We start from the raw sequence: 13,627 nt of genomic DNA, 5'->3' as shown, positions 1-13,627 counted from the left end.
AGGAATTACACCTCTGGTTTCTGTTGAAATGAACTCACCTGGCCTAAAAGTCATCTTTTTCTCAGCTAGGTTTTCCATCACTCCCTAGGGGCAGCTACCCAGAACAGCTTTATTCCCAGTGTCATTGTCCAGGGATAGACTCTGCCTGTCACATCCTAGTGATGCCCAACTATCCAGTTATAGAGGATAAAGTGGTCTATGACTCTTGCACAATGTCCTGTTTAGCTGGAAATCGTGTCATCAGGAGGACTGAACAGAACAGTTTTTGCCCTAATAACAAGTAGTATTTCTGAACATTTGGAATCTTTAGGCCCATGGCCATATCCTCTCCCTTCATTTGCAGAACAGCATACAGATGTTTTATGTTTCTAACTTGTGTACTGGATAAGTAATTAAGTACTTAATTGTACCACAAAATGTGGTCCAAAGTAAAGCTAGGTCATAGAGCACTAACTCTTAATTGTTATTTGGACCTATTAATATATTTTAAGTTTTAATTTCTGTCTCAGAGAAAATGTCTTTGTTACTGTAAACCATTCAATCTGTTACCTTCCATTCACACTAACACTACTTTGCTTTATTTAGGTAGTGTGCATAAAACACCAAAATATCAAGCTATTGCTTGAGATACATTGACTAATGCAACAATTGTTCCTAAATTCATACCATTTCCCTGGGGTCCTCACATGCTGTGTGCTCTTTCAACAGCTGCCAACATGTGGTTACAAATAATTAAAAATGTCTTTGTGTTTTAAGTCTAGAATAGCAGGTAAACCAAACCAAGTGTCTGATCTTTTATTGTAATGAACCATTTCTTTCCTTGAAGTGGAAGATGGAGCAAAGATGCTAACAAAAGGGGCTGGAAAAGAAAACAGCAGGAAGTTTTTTGTCCTGCTGTGGACCATCTTACTCCAACATCTCACATGCTCAGGAAGTTTTAGAACCAGGCACAGGCACATGTGATCTCATAATACAGCAGCATCAGACAAAAATGAAATAAATAAAGTAGACTAAATGCATCTATCAGCAAAAATGTGAACAAGGCCATGACTACCCACTAATGCCAAGATGCTGCTGTCAAAAGTGACACCCAGGAAGATTTGGAGACCTCTGCTTTAGAGGCAAGAAGGGTGGCTGCTACCTGTTGTCTGCTCAGGCTCAACCCAGAACAGCTGCAGCATTTAGTCTCTAAGTATAGTTCACACTGGCATTGCTGTGATATCAGAGGTTATGGTAACATTCAGAATCACCACCCAACAAACATTTTGTCCGAGAAAACTCACATTCTTTTCCTATTTTCTTTCTTTTCCCCACAAAATAGCATGGCAGTGGAAGCCACAGCTAACTTAGCCACAACATATACAACAGCACATTTAATTGGTGACAAAAGAAGAGAAATGAGTTTATTTCCTGCCACATCTCCAAACGGGCTCAGACACTGCAGTGAGCAATAACAGTAAATGGAACAAACAACCTCTGGGGCAGGTTAACTTTACCCATAATAAGGGTTTCATCCACCCTACTGCAGCTTTATTGGTACAATGTCCAGGTATGGCCCAAGCCCTCCTACACACCTCACTGCTATCCCAGTCTGTAACAAATCTTGCTTTAATCTATAAGCCCAGGTATCAAATCCAGTGATGCTGAGGCTGCACAAGCCTTGGCACAGATTGCAGGGAGGTGGGAACTGGGTGATCCTTAAGGCTCCTTTCAGCCCAAACCATTCCATGATTCCACAATTCTCTCCTATGAGATGAGTACAAGAGCACTGAGGAGTGCCAGGAGGGCTGGTGGCTGGCTCCTGGCTCCCACAGCTGCAGCATCCTTGGGGACACCCAGCTTAACTCAAGGCAATCACATCCTCAGCTGAGCAATCACAGTTACTCACCAGTGGCAGCAGATAAACCCACCAACACATCCCCAAATCAATGGATTTACTGACAGCTGTGACTAACACAGCTGAACTCATCTGGGATATGTATTTGGGAGGTCTCCATGCAGAGGGTCACACAAAGAGCACCTGCACTGCCCTTTATTCCCAGATTGCTCCCAAGTCAACAGCCATCAGTGCTGGAGTTGGAAACAGAACCAGCTGGAAGAGCAATGATGCAGTCACTGGGAAATGCCAACCCAGTCAGAGCAAACTGCAGGTGAAGGGTTTGTTATTGCCAGTGGGGTGTTACCAAGGCAGTCAAAGACAATGAAAACACAAAATTCAAATAGCCTGTTTCCCCACAGACATGAAAATCACTCCAGTTCCATTATTAATGCACTTGGGCTCATTTATCAAGAATTTCAGAAAAATGAGTTCAAAACCAAGAAAATCTCCAGCATTTTTATGATAATGTCAGTAAAGTCTGTGGGATGGAAGATTAGGCTGCACACTGTGCTTCTTTCCCAGAAAATCCCTCCCCATCATTTTAGATTTTTTAAATCAAAATGAGGAGAAAAATGAGCTGTTGAAAGCATCAGTAAACAAAGGCCTCTACTAGTAGGCCTTTATCCACAATTTATGCCAATTTTGTATTTTATTTCATGTGGAAATGTAATGCCTTTAGGCCTCCAACTCTGCTACTGCTGCTTTTTACACTTTTACCCATTCAGACAATCATTTATTTACCATTTCCTTTTTTGTTTTCAATTCAAGAAGAACGTGTTCTTTTATCAGTTATTTGTTTAGTGTTTCAGTAAATTGATTTTTCCCTTTTATACGCACTGCACAGCTGAAACATGCAAATAGATGAATCCCATTCTGCTCATTTGTTTGATTTTCTCTCTCCACTTATCTAAGTTTCCAAATTCTCTTTCTGCACCTGGCAGCTCTCCTGCACCTCCCAATGCCCTGTGCCACGTGAGACCATCCAATTTTTTATGTACCATCCTAATTGCAGCAATGAAGAACGTGGATGAACTTGCACCTGCACACAACAGCACAATTCCCCCAGCCCAGAGAACTCAAACTGGGTGTCCAGAGAACTCACACAGCTCATGTCCTCAGCAATTTTCCCAGTCCAGCTCACCTCCTGAGTCTGAACCTGCCTCAAAAGCTGAAAGGTCAGAAACCTTAGAGGTGGAATTCTCCCTGAGCCCCACAGAATCAGCTCTTTATTTCCCTGCAGGAAAACAGCAAACTGCTATTTTTTCAGACTTTTCCTCCACCCATTACAGATGGAAGCACATATGTGCTCCTCTCTCTACTTTCCTCTCCCTGAGCCTGGCAGGTACCCAAGGGACCAAGAGGAGAGACTGGTACAGTGTGCTGGAGGGGAGGAAATAAGTGCATCAAGGAAAGTGTGATAAATCCACAGCTGTCAGGGAAAGGGTGCCCACAGCAACACACCACACAGGAGCAGACTGTTTCCATCACTTTCACAAAACTTGCCCCAAAGTGATAGAAAATGAGATGGAAATGGGCAAATTACAAAGCAAAAACTGGAATGCAAATGTCCTGACACTGTTCTTCACTGGAGTTTTCCTACAGATTTTCTCCACAACCTCAGGAGAGCTTGAGGAGAGAGCTGTTGCTTTCTTTTATTTCCTTTTATCAGCAACTACACTGGCTCAGGTAGAGAAGTCTCCATAACTCACAGTCTTGCTGAAGGCACCAGAGACACAATGGAAGCTAACAGGAGCCCAAGCCAAAAGGCTTTTTATATTTAATTCATCATCACCAGGTTGAAAAGCAAAACTGAATGCACACCCAGCACCTGCAGGGGTGGCCTTCATAAGGCCCAGCTCTGCACCACAACTCAGGGCTCACATCAGTGCCCATCCCTTGGTGGAAGCATCATGTTCTCCTCACCCCCCAGGAATCCAGTAGTGTGTGATGCACTTGGCAAAGCTGAGAAGCCACTGTAAAAATCCCCTTTGTAATTTTCCCCACTGAAGAGCTTAAGTCTCTTCATTCTGTTTTAATGGAGTAATTTGTCACCTGATTCCTTTTAAAAGTAACTAATATAGATAGATGGATTAGATGGTATGATGTGATACATAAAGAACAATAGTCCATTATTAACAACAAGTTTCCAATATATTATAATTTTGTGTGATTGATTAGAAAGTCCATTGTTTTACTCTAACATATTTTTAAAGACTTCTCAATATCAGTTCAAGATTAAAAAGTTAAAGGCAGCTTAATAGTCACTTCTAAATGTAACTTGAAGAGTACTGGGTTCAGGAGCACTCCAGATTGTTGCCTTGCTTCTTGACCATGAAAGAAAGAGCATTTTATTCCACACCCCATTTCAGTGTCACTCTATCCCAACTGCTTAGTCATCTAAAATCTTTCCCTAAGAACAGACAAAATAATCCATTTAGGAGTTAAATGGGTAGGACTGATCCAGTTGTACAATTTCTTCATTACTCTTTAAAGAGCAAATCTTTCCATTCTCTGTTACATTCAACAGAGATTCACGGTTTGAATCTGGTTTATAGATATTTTTAAAGCACACATTTGATCAGGATACAGGTAGCATTCCTCCCCCAGGACAGAAACACCTGTGCATCAGTGAACTGGTCACAAAAAATGGAAAGATAAATTCATCTGCACCAAAATACAGTCGCCTTGCCCATAACCCAGCTACAATCCTGAGCCACAGTTTTCCAGGGTCTTTCAGAAAGTTATTTATCCTACTGCAACAAGTCAGTTAATCTTTGTGACATATCAGCCCAGGTATTCAGCACATGCTGCACATCTGTGTGAAGAACCTTGTAGCAATTTCTGCTTCCAGACAAAATTTATGAACAAATTCAGCCCTGTCATTGTTCTAATGACCTTGATTAAACCTAAAGGAAATTGACTCTCTGGCAAAAATAAACATGTATTACAATAAATACTTTTTAACCTCTATTCTAATTCTGGCACTTTTAAATTTCAGCCTGAAAACCATCTCCAGTCCCTTTCATGAATTATGATTCAGTGGAATAACACTGCAAAAACAGCCCTGCACCTGGACATGATTATCTCTCTGAAAATTTTCAACCAACAACTCTCAATAAAAATTACAGAGCAGTCAGGAGTTTAAGGAGAGAAACGTTGGATAATGATTTTATATGATAAGCAGGAGCAGCATGGCTGCAAAAACCTCCTTCTCTCATGGATGTGGGACCCTGCTGAGGTGAACTGTGCATCTCCTGTGCTGCCAAGAGGCCAAGAAGGGTTACCAACCAAAACTCCAACAGGAAGATCACTCTGTTCTCTCCCCTCCTCTGCAGTGATGCCTTGGGTTTTAGCTTTTATATTTTTCAGAATCTCTGCTGTTTAGTGTGTAACTCAAACTTCATAGCAGGTATTAGTAAGTTCTCTTCACAGGGTAGTTGGACAAACCTATTCCTTTCTAGCCAGAGAATCAAGGACAGCTGGTACCCAAAAAGCAGAAACAGCAGCGAGGGAAAGGGGGCTGAGACTTCATAGCCTGGGGCTGTGGTTGGATAACTGACCCCAAGATGTAGATGAACCAAAACTTATAAAAGTGTAAAACTCATGGCCAGGATCCATCTTGGATTTGATTTGGGTGCAGCCCCAGCCAGGCTCTTGCACTGCCCAAGATGAATCCTTTCAATAAATTCCTATTTTATTCCTTTTGCTCTGTCCAGTCTCTGATCCAGCTCAGCCTTTCCAGGCAGCAGCAGGGACAAGGAACAGACCTTCCCAAGTGCCTTGTACCTGCACATGCACACACAGAATACCCAGGGCAATGGCAGAAAATGAGCTCATGTTTCAAAAGATGAAATTAATACACTGCCAATAGAATATGCAATTTCCTTGTTTATTGCCTTTCAATTCAATGCCATTGCCAGAGGTTGTCATTGTACCAACAGGCAGAAAATTAATTTGACATAGTTTCAAAGCAGCACACTATTAAGTCCCAGGGACCTCTCAGCTGTGCTGTTGTAGCCCAGAAGAGGATGAGCCCTTTCCTTTTCTGGCCTTTCCCATCCTCTCTCTTGCAGCAGTACTTTTCCCAGGACACTCAAGAAACAGGGACCAAGCAGACCTGGGGAAAATAGGTTTTCAGGCAGAAAAACCCAGAAGTGTGCAAAAAAAGGGAGAAAATACTTTCATCATGATAATATGCCAGATTTCTCTTCTGTCAAAGAATAAACAAAAATGTAGTTTATAGTCAGAATGTCTCTTTCAGTTCCTCTCATTTAAAACAAAAATCTGTATACCAATTAAGGCTACTCTCAAATCATACTTTTGGAGATAGAGAAACCCTTTGTTTTGGAAATGTCAAATGGGATATGTATTATTCTGATTAAACTTTTATTCTAAATTATACATTACAGATTTCCATACTCCTCACTTGGGCTTTAAATCATAATTTCATCCAAGATTAACTTCTCTCTGGAATAGCAGAGTGGGAATCTATACAACCTGTCTGCACACTTAGATCAGCATCACAGCATCTCTTCCAATATTAACACCCATTTCAGTCAGCTCAGAAATGTTCTCATTAGCAACAAAAAAAATCCAAAATATTGCTCAGCTGCTGCATAAGCTCCATGTTCTCCTGCAGTGCCCATCCTGGGTACCCACCAGCAGCTCTTAGGGGAAGGGCACAGCTGGACAAGAGAACTGTGTCTGAAATCAATGGCCAGATAAAGAGTCCTCTCTTTCCTGGTAAGTGCACAGATTACACTTCCAAGCATTACCATCAACAAGGAGAAATAAAAAGGAGTGTTGGGACAAGAAAGCCATGCTGAGCAGGAGGGGCTTAATTAATAGCCAAGCACAAAATTATCTCAGCAGATTTCAGCTCATTTCCATAGAAAATGCAGATTCTGCAGAAGATAAATAAATATAAAAAGCAAGTTTCTTTCTACCAGCCTGGTGGGGAGGGGTGTCCAGACCACCCTGCATGGGCAGCTCTACTCAGCCCTGCTTGACTCACAATCCAACATCAAAGCTCCTGTACTAAAAAAAAGAAAAGAAAACAAAAAGGGAAAACCACCCAGAGATGAAAGCTGATGTGATACAAATCTGTTCAACATTTAATGTTATTTTCCTATCTCTAAAATGGAATAAACAAGTATTTTGCAAACTCTGTGCAATCATGGTTGACAACAAAGATGAGGGGAAATCTGTCCTGAGGGATGATGAATATTCTGCCCCAAGTCTGTTCTCAGTACACAAAGCATTGCCAGTCACCATGAGCAGCAGTGATGCCCATCCTTTACTTGCTGCAGTTGCAAACATTTTGTCCTGGGTCACAGTCATTCAGACTTCAGGGTTCTCTTCCTTCCTATTTGGATCCTATTCAGGAACAAAAAACCTGAATTCATCCATGTTCAGACCAAAAAACTCCATCTTGAACCAAACTTGAAATACAGGGCAAAATTTTTCCTGCTGGTGATCACATTCAATATATATTTGTATCAAACTATTTATCTTCATTACAAAAACAATAAAATCCCAAACAATGACAAAGGCAAGAGCAGTGGGTTACAGTTTCTTATTAGAAGTTGAGCTTGGCCATAATGTTATTCATATGAAATCTGATATGAAACCACCTGGGTGTCATGATGTTCTTTATATTACAGTAAATTCAATACATTAAGGATGCAGAAAAATCTCATTTGGGACTGAAAAGCAGCCAAAAGTCTTTGCAGATTCCCCAGGAGCCAGGAAAACAACAAATCACAGCAGCTCTCCCAAGTGATGCAGAAGTTAAAATAATTCTGTGTACCAGCACCAGCATCTGTTTGCAGCAGCAAAGATTGCTTTACAAACTTTAATAAATGTAAACCTTACAAATCTCTCCTTATACAGATGGTTTATGGTTATCATTCCTCACAGGGGAGAGGGAAGGTGCCAAACACTGCATTGTGGATGTGGCACTGCCCTGCTGCAGCCAGGATCTGGACACAGCAGGGTGTGTGGGTGCAGAGCCCTGCCCCAGCTCTGCCAGCACCGTGTCCCCCATCCCTGCAGGGCCAGCAAGGCCCCTGACACAGCCAGCACAGAGTCAGAGCATCTCTTTGCAGAGCCATGACCACCCCAGAGCCCTCTGGACTCACCCCAGCACAGCAAGGGCCAGGACATGCAGCCTCTGGTACCAAAGACCTCAACGTGCAGCTTATCAATATTCATTATCAGCACACAGCTGACCCTAAATGACTGACTGCAGTGTCCAGCAGCCCAGGCTGCCTCCCTGCTGCCAGCCTGGAACACATGTCCCCTCACCCATGCCACAGGGGCAGCAGGGCAAGGATCCCATTGCCCCTTTCTTTGTGCTGCAGAGATTCTCATCAGCATTAAACTCACAGTGTTGTATTTGTCCCTCTTATCAAGAATTAGGGAGTCCAGACAAGAGGCTTATGGGCAGAACAACAAATCCAGAGCTGGCTGAGCGAAATGTCTGCCACAAGAATCCTTAAATCATCCAGCTTTCCTGAGGCTTTACATGCCAGTCAAATGCCAGCCCTCTCCCTTCCTTATTCTGTTCACAGGCAGAGAAGCTGTGCCTGCTCTCCTCTGCTCCAGGGACCACTGGTGCTCAGCCTTTTGTTGCTGGTGGGGAGGGTCTCCCCCCAGGGAGAAGGAACTCTACACACATGGATGACAGTGAAATGGCTTCAGCTACAAAAGGCATTTCCTTAGCACACTGGATTTCTTGGCAAACAGACAGTATCTCCAGGCAGAAGGAGCCTCTGGGAAGGGGTTCACTTGGGAAGAGCCCCAGCACAGCCCAGTGTGACATCACCCAGCATCCTCCTCCTCACAGGCCTGCTGTGCCAGCTTGGCACAAAGCACCTCTAAGGAGAGGTCATAAAATCCTGGATGCTGTTATACTTTCAGTTATGAAACAAGGACAAGATTTATACACCCAGCTGACCCAGGCCCATCACACCAGTTACATCCACCATGTACAGACTCCATACCAGCAAATTTGTGTAATAATACACAAATCATCTCTGCAGATGCCACATGATACACACCACAGTTGGCACAGTGTGGAGGAGAGGGGAAAATACAGTACAGAAGACTCTTGTTCAAAAGAATATTCTATTTTCTACATTTACACCCTTGGAGAGTGCTGAAGGAATGGATAAGCCACCTCTGAGGACTCCAATGAAACCTGGGGCTCTGAGGCAGCTGATGCCACCACCAAAAGCTGTGGCATCATTGAAATGCTTTGTCTGGTTTTGCCAGATATTCACAGGAAAGGAGAGTTGTCAGAAACATCTCAGCTGAGCCCTGCTGCCATCATTATCTGAGAGGAGACAGAGAGGAGGGGAAAAGCTTCTTTGCTTTCTTTGAAGCTTATTTATTCCATTGGTTATCTTATTAGAAAGGATAAATTTTTAAGCCAGTAAAAGCAGCTCCTGCCCTCTAATTTCATCCTCACACATGCCAAGTGCTTCTCTGGACTATAAAATCTTAAGATTTGGGGGAAGATCTTGAATTCTACATGCCCAGCCTATGCAACAAGCAGCCCCTGCCTCAAATTCTACCTGGTCCATGTTTATGGCATTAACAGCCCAGTGTTCACACTACTGCTAGTTTGGGATAGACATACAGCAAACACAGGACAGATTCCTATCATCTCATGTTCTCATCAAAGCTTTTGTTCTTCTTGTCATAGACTGAAAACCAGACTGAGAAATTCAAACTTTACTGGAGTTCTTCTCCTGGAGAATATCCATCCCTGTAAAACTGAAAATATATACAATACCTCCATCCTGGAAAAACAGAAAAAGTCAAAGATAAATGTGAACAAAACTCACTGTGTTCTGAAACACAGACCCCAGTATTTTACCTGTTATTTCAATTAATTCAATTTCAAATTTTGTATCATGCTGAAATATTAACTCAGTTTCACTTATATATGCTTAAGGTACTATAATATGTTTTCAAGTAATTGAAATAAAATATTTCATCATATTAAAATTTCAGAAATATAGAAAGGTAATAACATGATCTTATTGAAATAATAAAGAAGTTGTGAATAATTCACAAACTTTTCTTTAGTATTTGTCTTTCATCACATAATTGCATCTTTTAATTTCAGTTCTAGTTGCCTTGAAATGAAAAGATTTCCCACCAAAAGAAAATTCAGGTTCTGACTGGTTCTATAAAATTCATCTTGGGCTAATTTATTAAAAAAAAAAAAAAAAAAAAAAATAGAAAGTGGATCCATGTGAGCAATTATCTACATCTATGAGGCTTTTTGAGTGCTCAATGCAATTTCAGAGCATTAATTTGTTCAGCAATTACAGCAGGAAGATGTTGTCAGACCCCCACAGCAGGAAGGGACACAAAATGTATCCCTTTTTGCCAAATGCTTGTCCCTGAAATATCTGCTATAAATTATCCACTGCTTCCACAGTGAGCAACACCCTTAATAAGTGCAGAAAACCTGCGAAGGTTTTCAAAACAGAACCATTCAGAAATTAATGGGACTGCATCAAAGCCTCCTCAGTGGCACAGACATCTTTCCAGTGCCTAAAGGGGCTACAGGAGAGCTGGGGAGGGACCTTGGACAAGGTCAGAGAGTGAGATAACAAGAAGGAATGGCCTCACAATGACAGAAGTCAGGGCTGGACCAGGTATCAGAAATTCCCTGTGAGAAGGGAGAAGCCCTGGCACAAGCACAGAGAGGCTGAGGCTGCCCCATCCCTGGAAGTGTTCCAGGCCAGGTTGGATGGGGCTTGGAGCAACCTGGGACAGTGGAAATTGTCTCTGCCTATGGCAGAGAGGTGGAACTGGATGAGCTTCAAGGTCCCTCTGAACCCAAATCATCCCAAAGAGAGCCCCATCACTGTCCTGCACCCCCTGGCAATGGACTCAGCATGAACACCCCAGGTGGGAAAGGGAGATTCCTCCCTTCCTTTGAACCCACCCCACAGACAGGACCAGGCTCCCTGCCCAAGCCCCACAGAGACATTTCCTGAATGCTCACCAGCTGCCCAGCACTCCAGCACCACAAGTCCTGGACATCAATTTGGGTTCTTGTCCAAAACTGGACAAGGTAAATTTGATAATTTTGTCTTGTACAGACCAAAAGTTAGACTTGATGATCCTTTGGAGATGCTTTCAACTCAGGATATTGTATTATTCTGCAAACATTAACTTGCCTCAATATATTAATGCATGTGTTCTGTGAGTCACCTTGAAGAAATACTATGTTTGCTCTTACATATTTTTCTTTGGCATAAAATCCTCCACTTCTTACTCACTCAGCCTTGTCTGCCTTGCTAAAACATTATGTAGCTGAAATGCCTTTTGCTCAAGCTTTTGCACAAGTAATTTTAGTCATCTTCTTCCATCAGGTGGTTTTGTTTAGCTGGTGTTAAAAACTCACTCTGCAGCAGGGGAAAAATTCCTTCAGCAGAAATTAAAGCAGGAGTCTCTGAAATGTACCTTTCGTAGAAAAAAAAAAAAAAAAAAAACTAGACTTAGTGATAAAACATAATTCAGACAATTTTTGCTACTTTCATTAACAGGACAAATCCCAGTCCAGCAGTACAAGGTATCAAAGGGAAATTCATGGGAACTGTGGCAGAGAATGGAGCTGATGTAAAAAGCTGTTCCAACACAGAGAGGATATAAAGAAAAGTTTAATATTCCTTCTGTACCCTTCATCCTTCTTCTAAAGCATACCTGTTATCTCACAGCTGTAGAGTTCCCTGCCCCAGGTGCCTCTTCCATCAGGATTTGATGAGCAATAGTCCACCTTGCAAAGCCTGGCCATGGAAAGCATCACTGCACTGTTACTTGCCTTTCTCCCAGATTTATGGTGAAAGCCCAGGAAAAAAATATTAAGAGGCTCTAAAGCTTTATACAAATCACCTGAGGGATTCTGCATTTTGTTATCTAGGAATTAAGACATTGCTAGAAATTATTTTGTCTGGCCCTGTTGCCCACTGCGAGTCAAGTCTCCATCTCCACCAGGATGAGGATAAATAAGATCTCAACAGACAGCAGCCACCCCTTCACTTCCTGAGGAATTTTAGATTTATCATTACTACTTTTTTCTTGCCTTTGTCACCAGAGACTCATCCAGAAGCAGGGCACATCTCCAGGACCACACATGACAGGTTAGCATAGCAGCAAAACCAACAAGCTGTAAAGCCAATGCAGTAATGACCTCATTACAATTATTACACAGCATTACAATGCTCACTGTGTAATAATGCCACGTATAAATAACAGACTGCAAAGATCATTAAAGCCAATCAAAAGTATGGATTATCCCATAAAATCTGTTTAATGTCTCCTATATTCTGATACACTGTGAAAGAGAAACTCCAGTCAGCAGTGGATGCAGGTACTGGGCTTTCAGCAGCCTCAACTCAGAGGTTTCCCTCCACTCTTATTGCAATTTTTTACATCCTAAATCCTCCACGAGGAGGGGTGTAGCTGATGATTGTGGCTATATTTCTGCTGTAATCTCCAAAAAGTGTCAGATCCAGCACAGCTGCTCTGCCAGCCCCAGTCCCAGCACCCCAGTCCTGTTTGAGGAGCCCTGTGGCTCCCCCAGCCCAGCCTGGGAACAGCACCATGGGGATGTCTCTGCAGTGCAGTGGGAATGGACACAGTCACAGAGTCACCAGGGCTGGGAGAGACCTCCAAGATCTAGTCCAACCATCACCCCAACCCTACCATAATCACCCCTAAACCATACCCCAAGTGCCACATCCAGACTCCTGTTGAACATTTTCAAAGATTGTTATTCCACCACCCAGGCAACTTATTTGAATGCCTAATCACTCTTCCACTGAAAAAAAAAAAAAAAAAAAAAATCTTATATTCAATCTGAACCTCCCCTGACACAGCTTTCTCCACTGTTTCCAAGTTTCAAGGATAGAGATGAAAAGTTTTCATGATAATGCCCCTCTTTAGCAAAAATCTTTATCATCTAGGGGGAAAGCAGCTGCTTTTCATGTTCTGCATAACAGACTGCCAAGGGACACCAAGTTCCTAAATGGCTGTTCCTACCTAACCAACCCAAATCACACGTGCTCATTTTCTGCTTCTCAAAGACGTGCTTCATGATTATGTATCATGCCTGATGTTTCTATTTACAGTATTTCCCAATTAGATTTTATTTAGGTTTACTTACCCAAATATAATTATGTTTTTGCTTTAACTAGATGTGTTTACCCTGCCAATATGGTATTATGCATGCAAGAGAGATGGGCAAACAGGTGAAGAATAACTTGCCTCCATCAGCATTTGGCAAATCCTCTCCTACATCCACAAAACCTGCTACTATAAACAGATGGCATATCCTTCCTGCTTGAAGACAGACACCAAATCCTGCTCTGAAATGCCATGTTTGTGGTCTCACTTCCCATTTCACAACAGAACAATCTTTAGAGCCCAGAAAATTCTATTCTTTGCTCACATATTCTCTAAATGAGGAACAGGTTCAGCTTGCCTACCCCATTTCAAAACATCTGCACTAGCAAGAAGGCTAAAATGAGAATCTTCCAGGAAATATTTCATGTTTCACCTTGCAGATCAGACAATTTAAGCCATGTAGTATATGCTAATAAAAGCAATTTCTTAAGTTACCATTTAGTATAAGAAGCATCTGCTACAGGAAATAAATTCAGCAATTAAAATTGGCCATAATCTTACTATTTTTTATGTAATTTCTTATTTTGTAAGAACCACAAC

This window comes from Oenanthe melanoleuca, chromosome 13 (genome assembly GCF_029582105.1).
Source record: "Oenanthe melanoleuca isolate GR-GAL-2019-014 chromosome 13, OMel1.0, whole genome shotgun sequence".
Taxonomy (NCBI): Eukaryota; Metazoa; Chordata; class Aves; order Passeriformes; family Muscicapidae; genus Oenanthe; species Oenanthe melanoleuca.
The sequence above is the reverse complement of the archived record's forward strand: the minus strand, read 5'-3'. Positions refer to the sequence as shown.